Source organism: Aquila chrysaetos, chromosome 3 (assembly GCF_900496995.4).
Source record: "Aquila chrysaetos chrysaetos chromosome 3, bAquChr1.4, whole genome shotgun sequence".
Lineage (NCBI taxonomy): Eukaryota > Metazoa > Chordata > Aves > Accipitriformes > Accipitridae > Aquila > Aquila chrysaetos.
In genome coordinates this window covers 51,516,376-51,527,880 of record NC_044006.1, presented here as the reverse complement: position 1 = coordinate 51,527,880, position 11,505 = coordinate 51,516,376, and the positions used below count along the sequence as shown (strand labels likewise).

Genomic DNA, 11,505 nt, shown 5'->3' with positions numbered 1-11,505 from the left:
TATTCAGCCGGCTGTCGACCAACACCCCCCGGTCTTTCTCTGCCGGGCAGCTTTCCAGCCACTCTTCCCCCAGCCTGTAGCGCTGCATGGGGTTGCTGTGACCCAAGTGCAGGACCCGGCACTCGGCCTTCTTGAACCTCATACGATTGGCCTCGGCCCATCGATCCAGCCTGACCAGATCCCTCTGTAAAGACTTCCTACCCTCGAGCAGATCAACCCTTCCTCCCAACTTGGCATCGTCTGCAAACTCACTGAGGGTGCCCTTGATCCCCTCGTCCAGATCGTTGATAAAGATATTAAATAGAACTGGCTCCAGTACTGAGCCCTGGGGAACACCACTTGTGACCAGCCACCAGCAGGATTTAACTCCATTCACCACAACCCTCTGGGGCCTGGCCATCCAGCCAGTTTTTTTACCCAGCAAAGAGTATGTCCGTACAAGCCATGAACAGCCAGTTTCTCCAGGAGAATGCTGTGGGAAATGGCGTCAAAGGCTTCACTAAAGTCTAGGCAGACAACATCCACAGCCTCTCCCTCATCCACTAAGCGGATCACCTTGTCATAGAAGGAGATCAGGTTGGTCAAGCAGGACCTGCCTTTCATGAACCCAGGCTGACTGGGCCTGATCACCTGGTTGTCCTGTATGTGCCGTGTGATGGTACTCAAGAGGATCTGCTCCATAGCCTTCCCTGGCACTGAGGTTAGACTGACAGGCCTGTAGTTGCTTGGATCCTCCTTCCAGCCCTTCTTGTAGATGGGCATTACCTTTGCTAACTTCTAGGGTATTGGGTTTGTGTGATGGAGTTTTGGTAGCGGGGGGGGGGGGGGCGCGCTACAGAGGTGGCTCCTGTGAGAAGCTGCTAGAAGCTTCCCCAGCTCCAAGTCGGACCTGCTGCTGGCCAAGACCAACCCAATCCACGACAGTGGTAGTGCCTCTGGGATGACATATTTAAGAAGGGAAAAACTGCAGCAGAGAGGGGAGTGGGATACGAGAGAAACACCTCTGCAGACACCAAGGTCAGTGAGGAAGGAGGGGGAGGAGGTGCACCAGAGGAGGGGATGCCCCTGCAGCCCGAGGTGAGATGGCAGGCTGTCCCCCCCCAGCCCATGGAGGGGAGCGAGGGAGCAGATGCCCACCTGCAGCTTGTGGAGGACCCCATGCTGGAGCAGGGGGATGCCCCCCAAGATGGCCGTGACTCCATGGGAAAGCCTGTGCTGCAGCAGCCTGTTTCTGAAGAACTGCAGCCCACAGAAAGGACCCACGTTGGAGCAGTTTGTGAAGAACTGCAGCCCGTGGGAAGGACTCATGTTGGAGCAGTTTGTGGACAACTGTCTCCCATGGGAGGGACCCCATGCTGGAGCAGGGGAAGAGTGTGAGGAGTCCTGCCCCTGAGGAGGAAGGAGTGGCAGAGAAAACGTATGATGAATTGACTGCAACCTCCATTCCCCACCCTCCTGTGCTGGTGGGGGGAAGGAGGTAGAGAAAACCAGGAGTAAAGTTGAGCCTGGGAAGAAGGGAGGGGTGGGGGGAAGGTGTGTTAAGATTTGGGTTTACTTCTCATTATCCTGCTCTGATTTGATTGGTAACAAATTAAATTGATTTTGGTTTTTTCCCCAAGTTGAGTCTGTTTTGCCCATGACCATAATTGGTGAGTGATCCCTCCCTGTCCTTATCTCAACCCTCAAGCATTTTGTTATATTTTCTCCTTCCCATCCCACTGGGGGGCAGAAGTGAGCAAGCAGCCTCATGTTGCTTTGTTGCTGGCTGGGCTTAAACCATGACACTAGTCAACTGGGACCTCCCTCGTTAGCCAGGACTGCTGATAAATGATTGAAAGTGGCTTGGTGAGCACTTCCACCAGCTCCCTCAGTACCCGTGGGTGGATCCCATCTGGCCCCACAGACTTGTGTGTGTCTAAGCGGTGTAGCAGGTCGCTAACCATTTCCCCTTCGATTATGGGGGTTTCATTCTGCTCCCCATCCCTGTCTTCCAGCTCAGGGGGCTGGGTACCCAGCAAACAAATGGTCTTACTATTAAAGACTGAGGCAAGGAAGTCATTAAGTACCTCAGCCTTTTCCTCATCCTTTGTCGCTCTTTCCCCCTGCATCCAATAAGGATTATCCTTAGCCCTCCTTTTGTGGCTAATGTATTTATAGAAACATTTTTTATTGTCTTTTACGGCAGTAGCCAGATTAAGTTCTAGCTGGGCTTTGATTTTCTGATTTTCTCCTTGTACAACCTCATCCTTATAGTCCTCCTGAGTTGTCTGCCCCTTCTTCCAAAGGTCATAAACTCTCTTTTTTTTTTCCTGAGTTCCAGCCAAAGCTCTCTGTTCATCCAGGCCGGTCTTCTTCCCCACCGGCTCGTCTTTCGGCACATGGGGACGGCCTGCTCCTGCGCCTTTAAGATTTCCTTCTTGAAGAATGTCCAGTCTTCCTGGACCCCTCTGCCCTTCAGGACTGCCTCCCAAGGGACTCGGTCAACCAGGCCCCTAAACAGGCCAAAGTCTGCCCTCCAGAAGTCCAAGGTAGCAGTTCTTCTGACCCCCCTCCCTACTTCTCCAAAAACTCTATCACTTCCTGATTGCTGTGCCCAAGACGGCCTCCATCACATCACCCACAAGTCCTTCTCTGCTCACGAACAACAGGTCCAGCTGGGCACCTTCCCTAGCTGGCTCACTCACCAGCTGTGTCAGGAAGTTATCTTCCACACACTCCAGGAACCTCCTAGACTGTTTCCTCTCTGCTGTATTGTATTTCCAGCAGACATCTGGTAAGTTGAAGTCCCCAGCAAGAACAAGGGCTAGTGATTGCAAGAGTTCTCCCAGCTGCTTACAGAATATTTCGTCTGCCTCTTCATCCTGGTTCGGTGGTCTATAACAGACTCCCACCACAATTATCTGCCTTGTTGGCCTTCCCCCTGACACTTACCTATAAACACTCAACCCTATCATCACCATCATTAAACGCAAGACAATCAAAACACTCCCTAACATACAGGCCTACCCCACCACCTCTCCTTCCTTGCCTATCCCTTCTGAAGAGTTTATAGCCATCCATTGCAGCACTCTGGTTGCACAAGTCATCCCACCATCTTTCCGTGATGGCGACTATATCATAGTTTTCCTGCTGCACAGTGGCTTCCAGCTCCTCCTGTTTGTTGCCCATGCTGTGTGCATTGGTGTAGATGCACTTCAGTTGGGCTATTGATCGCACCACCTTTTGGGGGGGAGAAGCCCTAATTCCTACGTGACCACTGTCAGGCACTTCCGTGGTTTCTAACACATCAATAACCATTGCATCTTCACTGCTGCATGGATCTCCATCCCCTACCTCCACTGAGACAGCTGACTGAAGGACCTCGCTAGCACACCGTCCCTCAAACATTGGTGTGCCACCCCCAGGCTTATCTCTGGTTTTATGCCTTTCCCCCTTCAGATCTAGTTTAAAGCTCCTTCAATGAGCCCTGCTAACTCCTGTGCAAAGATCCTTTTCCCCCTTAGAGAGACGTATACCCCATCTGTCACCAGCAGGCCTGGCGTCATGTAGACCAACCCATGATTAAAAAAACCCGAATTCTGCCAGCTTACACAAGAATGATATCTTATCTCAGCTTGCTGCAGCACTACATTGCTGGCATAGTATTTTTCATTTATTTATTAAAACCACAGTTTAATTTGCAAGAGCACATACTGCTTACTGTCTGGGTCTTAATTTTGGCACAAGGTGGGTGCAATTCATCTGATAAAATGTAAATGTCTACAGGGGAGATGGAGACATCAGAGCTGGTCATAAGATTGCAAGAGTGGCCAGACCCTGTCAGACCAGGGGTTCATCTAGCTCAACAGTCAACAGAGGCGGTAGGCCCAGGCTTAGGGAAGAGTGAGGAAATGGGGGACAGGTTGGATAAATCCCCCAAGTTTCTTTCCCAGCTCCTAGTTATTTTCAGCTCAGTGTGATCAGCTTTACCTATTTAGTAACTCTTAATAGATCTGTCTTCAAGTGCTTCCTGTCTTCCCTTGAAGTGAGTTGCGCTTTTACAGCTTCTTTCACTGATGTCAAGCCACCTAGGCACCCTGTATAGTCAGGGCAGGAAAACAGTTCCTCTGAAGTAGCAATTCATATGAAAGGTGCCTAAAATAGATCAATAATTCTTCTCTAAGAAGTGGCCATTTCTCTGCATTCACTGGAAAGGAGCCTACAGTGACTAATTCAAGTGCAGAAATCTGCTCTGTAGATGCCTGAAGGTAGATGGAGTGAATCTCCCTTGAAGTCTCTGCTCATCAAGTCACCCTTGACTGAAGAAAGAGCCTGGTTTTCTCAGCAGCTTACCTCCTCAGCATGATCCCAGCCAGCCTCGGGTCTGCCCGTTGGCACTGTCAGCATCCGCTGTGGCTTGCCCTCCCCAGCAACCCACCGGCTGGCCGAGTAGCTGCAGCAATGCTAGAAAACACATGGCTGCTCTTCAGTCTGTCACAAATTCCCCTGAGCTCTTTGCCTTTGGAGGCACTCAGAAGAGAGCTGCGAGTGACCTCCTGCCACACAGCGTAATGACTAAAAGCAGGAATAAGTTGTGTGCACATCATCAGCTGTAGAGGGTTATGTACCAAGCCTGGGGGTGGAGGAAGTGAGCAGAGCAGGGAGACGGGATAAGTCTTATTCTATTTTAGTCATTTAGACTCCTCTACAGACAAGGAAAGAAAAGCAGCCCTCTATAAATGTGTCCAAGGGTGTATTTATTTCACTGGAAGAAGCATGGGTGAAGTAGGACAAGTAGTGCTCTGTAGATACCTAGCCTCCCTCTCTCTCTCTCTCCACTCGTGATAGAGGAAAGTTAGACAGACAACTTGCTAAGAAAATAAAAGGTAACATTTACATGGCTAAAGATAAAGGGGATAATTTCTACCAAATACTTTAGAAGTCTTAAATCTTTCACTTGTGAAAGATATGCCCTTTACATGTGCTTCTCTAACACATATCATCATCTTTTTTAAGAGATAAGATACAGAAGCTATGTACACACGGATTTGGATTTCACAACAAACTATTTCAAAATGCATCATGCTTGAGTCATTAATGAAACACAATGTGTTTTACTAAACAAACTTTAAAAAAGCTGAAACTCTCTTTTTATCCACATTTTGCCCTCTCATATACTGATGTTAATCTGAAGAAAATTCACCAATATCTGCACTGCCAAAGTATTTACAATGGATTTACACTAAAGACTAAAGGTCCGAATATTATTCTAGAGCACTTTGTGGGGGCTGATCTGACTGAATACAGAAGCCTATAATGCAGACATGATAGTATTAACTAGACCCTTCAGACTATGGAGGGCATTGAGGGACCCATGCTATAGAGGGCATTGAGAACAAATCTGATTAACAGCTACTGAGGAGTCAGACAGCACTCATTGACCCAGAGCTGCTTTACAGATGCTGAATCAAATTCAGAAGAGGACATGCAGGCATGAAGAAAAAGCAGACATGAGGAAGCAACTGGAGACCAACCTCAGTGTTGCTATAGTTTAACTGTAGAAACTACCAGAAGATGTCAACACAGTGTGGAAAGTTTCAAAGAGAGTCTAATGAGATATTAAATCAAACTCACCAGTTTTGCCGAAGGCAGATCTTAGGACTGGGTTAATGAAAGGGCACATCCATCCAATTGCTGCTGACATACAGGTGCTGCACCAGCCTCAAGTAAAAATAAAACCTGGAAGGCAAGAAAGCTGCTTACCACAAAAACAGGCAGAAATCACAAGCAAAGCCTGTGGTTTGCACACTGAAAGATGAGGGAAAAAGCTTCAAAAGCTGCCGATCATAGAAATTACAAGATTCTCTACAAGGGCTGTGGCCTAAAACCACTTTAACCCTGTTAGCTGATCAAAGGGAAATTGCAGATGGCTTGCTCAAAGACCTCAGCAACTTCTTAAAACCTGCATTCTTCAGCTCCTCTAGAGTTAAAAACCACCTCTTAGCTCCCCATTCAAAAGCAGGGAGCAGAGATTCCTACAGCTGCTGAGCAACTGCCACAGGGCAAGGCAAAGTCCCTGCTCACACCCTGCCACTATACGTAAGTACAGTGTCACCAACTAGTTAGAAAACGAGTTCACCACAATCACCTAATAAAGAGATGGTACCTCAAGACGTTCAAGAATACAGATGCACAGTGCCTTTTACAAAGAAAAAAGTAAAAACATTCCTGCAGTGACACCAAGGTATATTGATTTTCTCAACTGCTGAGGAAAATCTGTGTCAAAATGACATCAGTGGATTTGTTGGTGAGGGTGTTGAAAAGGCTCTTGCAGAAACAGTCTGGCTTTCAGCCTTGTCCTACTTCAAAGCGAGCAATGGTCTCTACCTGGCCTTTGCGGAGCTAACTAAAGACTCCAACACCCTGAGCCACGGGCAGCCCAGAGGCATCTGCATAAATTTGGATGCCCAAATAAATTTGTGAGCATATTTTAGTTATTTCATAATGGTGTGAGGTAGTGCAAAGGTTCTCAGAGATGACAAGATGTCAGAACATGTCACTGTCAAAAACAGCCCCAAGCAAGGCTATGTCCTAGCCCAACTCTTGTTTACTGTCTTTTATGCAGTAGTGCTTCTTGCTGCATCTGGAAGCAGCAGCAAAGGGAGCTGCTTTAATTATTTTATAGGTGGCAGAATTGCTAAACTGGAAAGATGCCAGGCTAAACCGAAAGTCAGAGAGGTCCTCCCAGGCAATCTGCCCTTTGCTGCTGACAGTGTGCTGGGTGTGCAGAATATCACTGATGGCTTTGATTACACTGCCACGGCTCAGCCTTGTCACAATCAGAAAGCAAATAATGCTGTCTTTTTCCAGGCAGAAGCATGCTGAGACAGTAGTGTACGTTGGAGATACAATGCTTAAGTCTTGCAGGTGAAATTCTGCTCTCTTGGCAGCAAGCTCCTCAAACACCATGACTGATAATGGTTGTTCAAAGGAGGGAGAGGGCCATGTGGCTTTTGAAAGATCAAAGCTGTGTATGAAATGAAGGAGGTTCCTGACTTCAAACACAAGTAAGGGAGAGCCATGTTTCTGTCATCATCACTCTTCTGTACAGTAGGACTTTCAGGTGAGACACAACAATTGCTCTGAGTCTCAGCCCAATCTATGTGCAGTACTTTCATGCCGTTGCAGGTTAAAAAAAAAAAAAAAAAAAGTCAGGACAATGTCCTGAACGCTGAGATTTGAGCCACTATCAAATATTAGCCACTGCCAAAGACTCTTGTAGGCTTAGCTACACTGGTGTGAGCATTGGTGCACGTATCAGGCAAAGTGTTGCGCATGGTTGTGTTCTGGGGTAGAAGGTGAAGGACAGTCCAACGCAACCTTACAAGCAGGCATCCAGCACTGATTTTCAACTGTGGTGGTAGTTTCACAACACAGGAGGCTCACTGCTGCCTGCTGTGGTAGTGATGATGCCATTGCAGCCTCTCACCAAAGTTGAACAAGCCAATGACACAGAAAAGGACTAAGAGGGAAATGCCCAATGAAGCATTACTGAGTGCTACCTTATTTATTTATGCATTACAAATATCAGGGAAATTTTTCAGAAAAGAAACAACAAAAGCTGAATTTTCAGGATACAATATCTCAGTAAAAAGATACAAAGTGAGATTTAGAAATTCAACAGCTTTCAAAATACTTTAACACAAAGAAAGGGAGGAAATATCCTTGACTTATAAATACAGTAACAAACAAGAAAAACTATTATACATACTATGCTATGATGTTTTGCGCTACAGCAAAATGCAAATGTGACTAAGAGTTTTAATATACAAAGTTTATCTCTAAAATGTGGGCTTCTTGAACTGTATTGGCACTGTGAAGCATAAAGAAAACAAGAGGAAATGGAAGTGTAGAACGAGCACAGAAGTGCATGTTTCTTCATGAACTATGTTTCCTGCACCTGGTTTCTCACTTTTCGGACTATCCCACGTGTACACCCCAGGCTACTTTTAGATTTACATCAGTGTAAATCCAGTATAACACCACCAAGATTATCTCACACCTCCAAGTTCTGGTGCTGGTGTTACTGGAGTTGCTTCAAATACATGAGTGATGATGTTGGCTATGGAGGTTCTTACATGACACAAAGGTAGAGACCTTCAAACCAGACTGTTCTAGTGGAGTAATCATCAATTCTAATGCTGTGGAAAGTAATTCATACTTCTTCATCGGCAGGACAGTGGCCACTGCCTGAAACTGTACAAGTGGATTGGGACTATATACAACATGTGGCTGGAATATTTGGGGTTTCAGGCAACCAGGAGCAGCAGAGAGCCCCAAATTAACATGAGATGGCATCAGGGGTTCGGTGGTTTCATTTGGCCTGATCACCCTGTGTTCCCTGACCTGGCTGAGTCACACTCTTATCATGTAGGTTGCTTCATGTTCAGCTGCATGTTCAGCTGTAGTCATGTAGGAAGAAGTGAGGGGGATTGTGAGGGGGCTCAGGGAGGTTGAACTGAGGTCTCTCCCTTACCGGCGAGGGGATCACAGATCCAGAGAGAAGCCAGAGTTGCTGTGGTAGGGAGATCATATATATGGATAAAACCACACACACCTCCACATCGTTCATTTTATTACCAGTTTACAGAGCAAAGTGTTTACAAACTTGAGAGCAGCCTTGCAACTAGCAGCCATTTCCTTTAGCATGGGAAGTATCCCTAGCAGGAGAAGTAGTTTGGAGGCCAGGACAGAAGACTCAGTGCATGGGAAGTAACAGAATCAACTTTGCTCACAATTTTTGGCAGCTTTGATTATAACTGCAGTCTTAAAAGATATTTGGCAGTTAGGCTGGGTTATAGTAAACCCAGCCCCTGAGCCTGCCTAAGCAGAAGCAAGAGGAATGACATATCCTTATCATCGCTTTCAGTGCGAAGAACTTTACACAGGTATTGATGGGTTTTGCCTGTGTCTGGATTTGTTTTCTGAGTTTTCAAACCCTTCTGGTAAAACTGATGTGAAAACTAAATATACTGTCATAAAGCTATGACTTACAAAAAATACTATTATCCATAATCCTTTGGGTATATAGGGTGGGACAGACAACTAAATAATACAGAGTATGCACCTAAGATCTGATCCCTACACAGAGTATGATTACCTGCCTTCCATTGGAAATAAGATAAAAATGAAGTGTAAAATCTTTCAGCTAAGATTTACTTAAGCTATAAGAGCAAACTGAAAACAATACTACCCCTGTAGATGCGGCTGTCTAAATTATACTCACAGTAACTCTGAAAAAGCCAAGAGATTCCTGCAGTTATATAGCGAAATACAGACACTTTACCTATTTGCAGTTATCTTCTTAATATTTAGCTTTAAAAATGCTTTCATTCAGGTATAACAGTGTATGGATATATATGGATGTACGCTGTTATAACAGTATATAACCATATAAAGGTATAACTCCTGTGGATTCATAAGCTATTTTACTTTCTTTTAAGCATAAACTGCAAACAGATAATGTGAAAAAGATGCTAGGACCTAACCGAACACTCACTGAAATCATTGAGAGTTGCTACATCATAGCCTCTCCTCTGCAAACATGTGCGAAAGAGCAAAGAATGTGGCCTTGGTGGAGCCAGAGCTTTTGTAACGTCCAAAAATACCCACTCTTTATGCAGTCTGCTTTTGTGGAGGAGGTGGCATGTGAGTGGCAGATAGAGAAGGCACCCAGGGAATGCTATAGAGCACTGCCACATGCAGACATCCACCTTGCTCTCAGCCTAATTCAGCTCAACAGCAGGTTGTACACGAATCCCATTAAGCTGTGATGGACCTTCTAGAAAAGAAGCTAGTCTTTGTCTTTTCTGCCTAATATCATCAAGAGGAAAACACAAAGAGGAGCTAGAAGGTGCACAGGGTGGAGTGTTGTATGCTTGACACCCAGAAACACTGATGCTTCTCTTCATCTCCTTGCAGTACGCTGGGTGGCTGGTCCCAGCAGCCCTCCGGCAGGTAGACAGCTTGAGCTATGTGGTACCAAAACTCTTAGAATTTGGCTGCCAGCAGTTTTTTAGGAGACATTGCATGAATTGTTTTTGTGGTTCACCTTTTGTTCTAACATGAGCATAAATTTGAACTCTAAAGGCAAATTTCTGTTACATAATAAGAAGCAAAGATTATATTTTAAACCTTTGACAAGCATCTTTGAGGGAAGCTTAAACTTTCTGACCACAGTGTGGAGGTACACACGGTGCAGAACATGTTGTAGTCTAAATTTTTACCACGTTAGTTTGACTTACAAATACCAGTGCAATGAACAAGTAATCATTTACCTTCATCTTTTAGAAATCTTACATACAACACTCAGAAGGCTGTAGAGTACTCCAGTACCACCTGTTAAAATGTTCTTGTGAACTATTACTAAGGTCTCACCCCAATATGTACATTCTGATTTTTTAAATTCTATTATCCATAGAAGTGTGGTTTGTTTGGGGTTTTTTTCATACTAGTAGCTTCAAAAGTTGTTGATTTAATGCTTTCCTATAACCTAGCGTCACAATTTTGTAGTGCGGTAAAATTGCACAGGGCTGAAACTTCCAGTGCTCTTCCTTAAAGCCTAGGTGGGGCTTCAAGGGTTGTGTAAAGTGTCTTCACTGATGCAATTAAGTGCTTTGCAAAGCTCAAAAGACAATGTGGACAGATGAGTCTGGTGGCATCTGGCTGGCCTAGGGGCTTCTCTGCACAGCAACCATGGGCACTTAGGCTGTCCCAGCCAGAGCCCAGAAAAACAGACCTATCATCCCTGACATCCTGAGTTGGAAACTCACACAACAGGCTCTTGCTTGCTGCTTCCTTCAAGTTTTGTGTCGAGAGTCTAGTTTTGCTCTGAGTCCTAAAACCCCTTAAAGTCTCTTGTGTTTTATGGAACTGATTCAGGGATTTGTCTCAGGAAGAGCAGACTGCATTCCTACCGATCTCCTTCCCCTAGGAGAACAGAGGGCACTTTTAGGTGCAGGTGCCACTAGATTGCTGTGTATGTCCCCCAGGGTGCTGGTCTCAGGTAGGCTTTGGATGCTGGGAGAGAAGGATTTGGGCAGGGCATTCACTGCTGCGTGCCACAAGCCTCCTGCTCCTCACCTACCCCAGGGATCCCCTGCACTCAGTCCCACAGACATCAATGGCCAAACTGGGGCAAATCCAAACATTTGGGGCCCTCTGTTCCCGTTTAGCTTTTGCTCATTGAATCACCCTGCTTTGGTTACAAAACAGCACTCACATGTTATCACAGAGATCTACACCAAAATATTTTCTCTGGAATTCATTAGATTGCAAGCACTTTGGCTATTTACTCTCACTTTTTGCAGAGGGTAAAAACTTTCTCAGAGGTTTTAACATGTGAACAAGAAATAACAGTTGTAAGGAAATAATTCAGAATTATATAATTAGAGTTTGGGGAAATTTGCCACTTCTTATTGGGTCATTTTAAAAAAGACCAAAAAGAAATGTCCTTAGAAGGAAAAG

General features: G+C 45.5%; 1 protein-coding gene across 1 annotated transcript in view; it reads left to right on the top strand.

Annotated features, from left to right (window-relative positions):
• The window catches only part of ASB4 (ankyrin repeat and SOCS box containing 4), a 34,006-nt gene that overhangs the window by 2,255 nt on the left and 20,246 nt on the right, over positions 1-11,505 (top strand). The gene's annotated exons all lie outside the window — the stretch shown is intronic.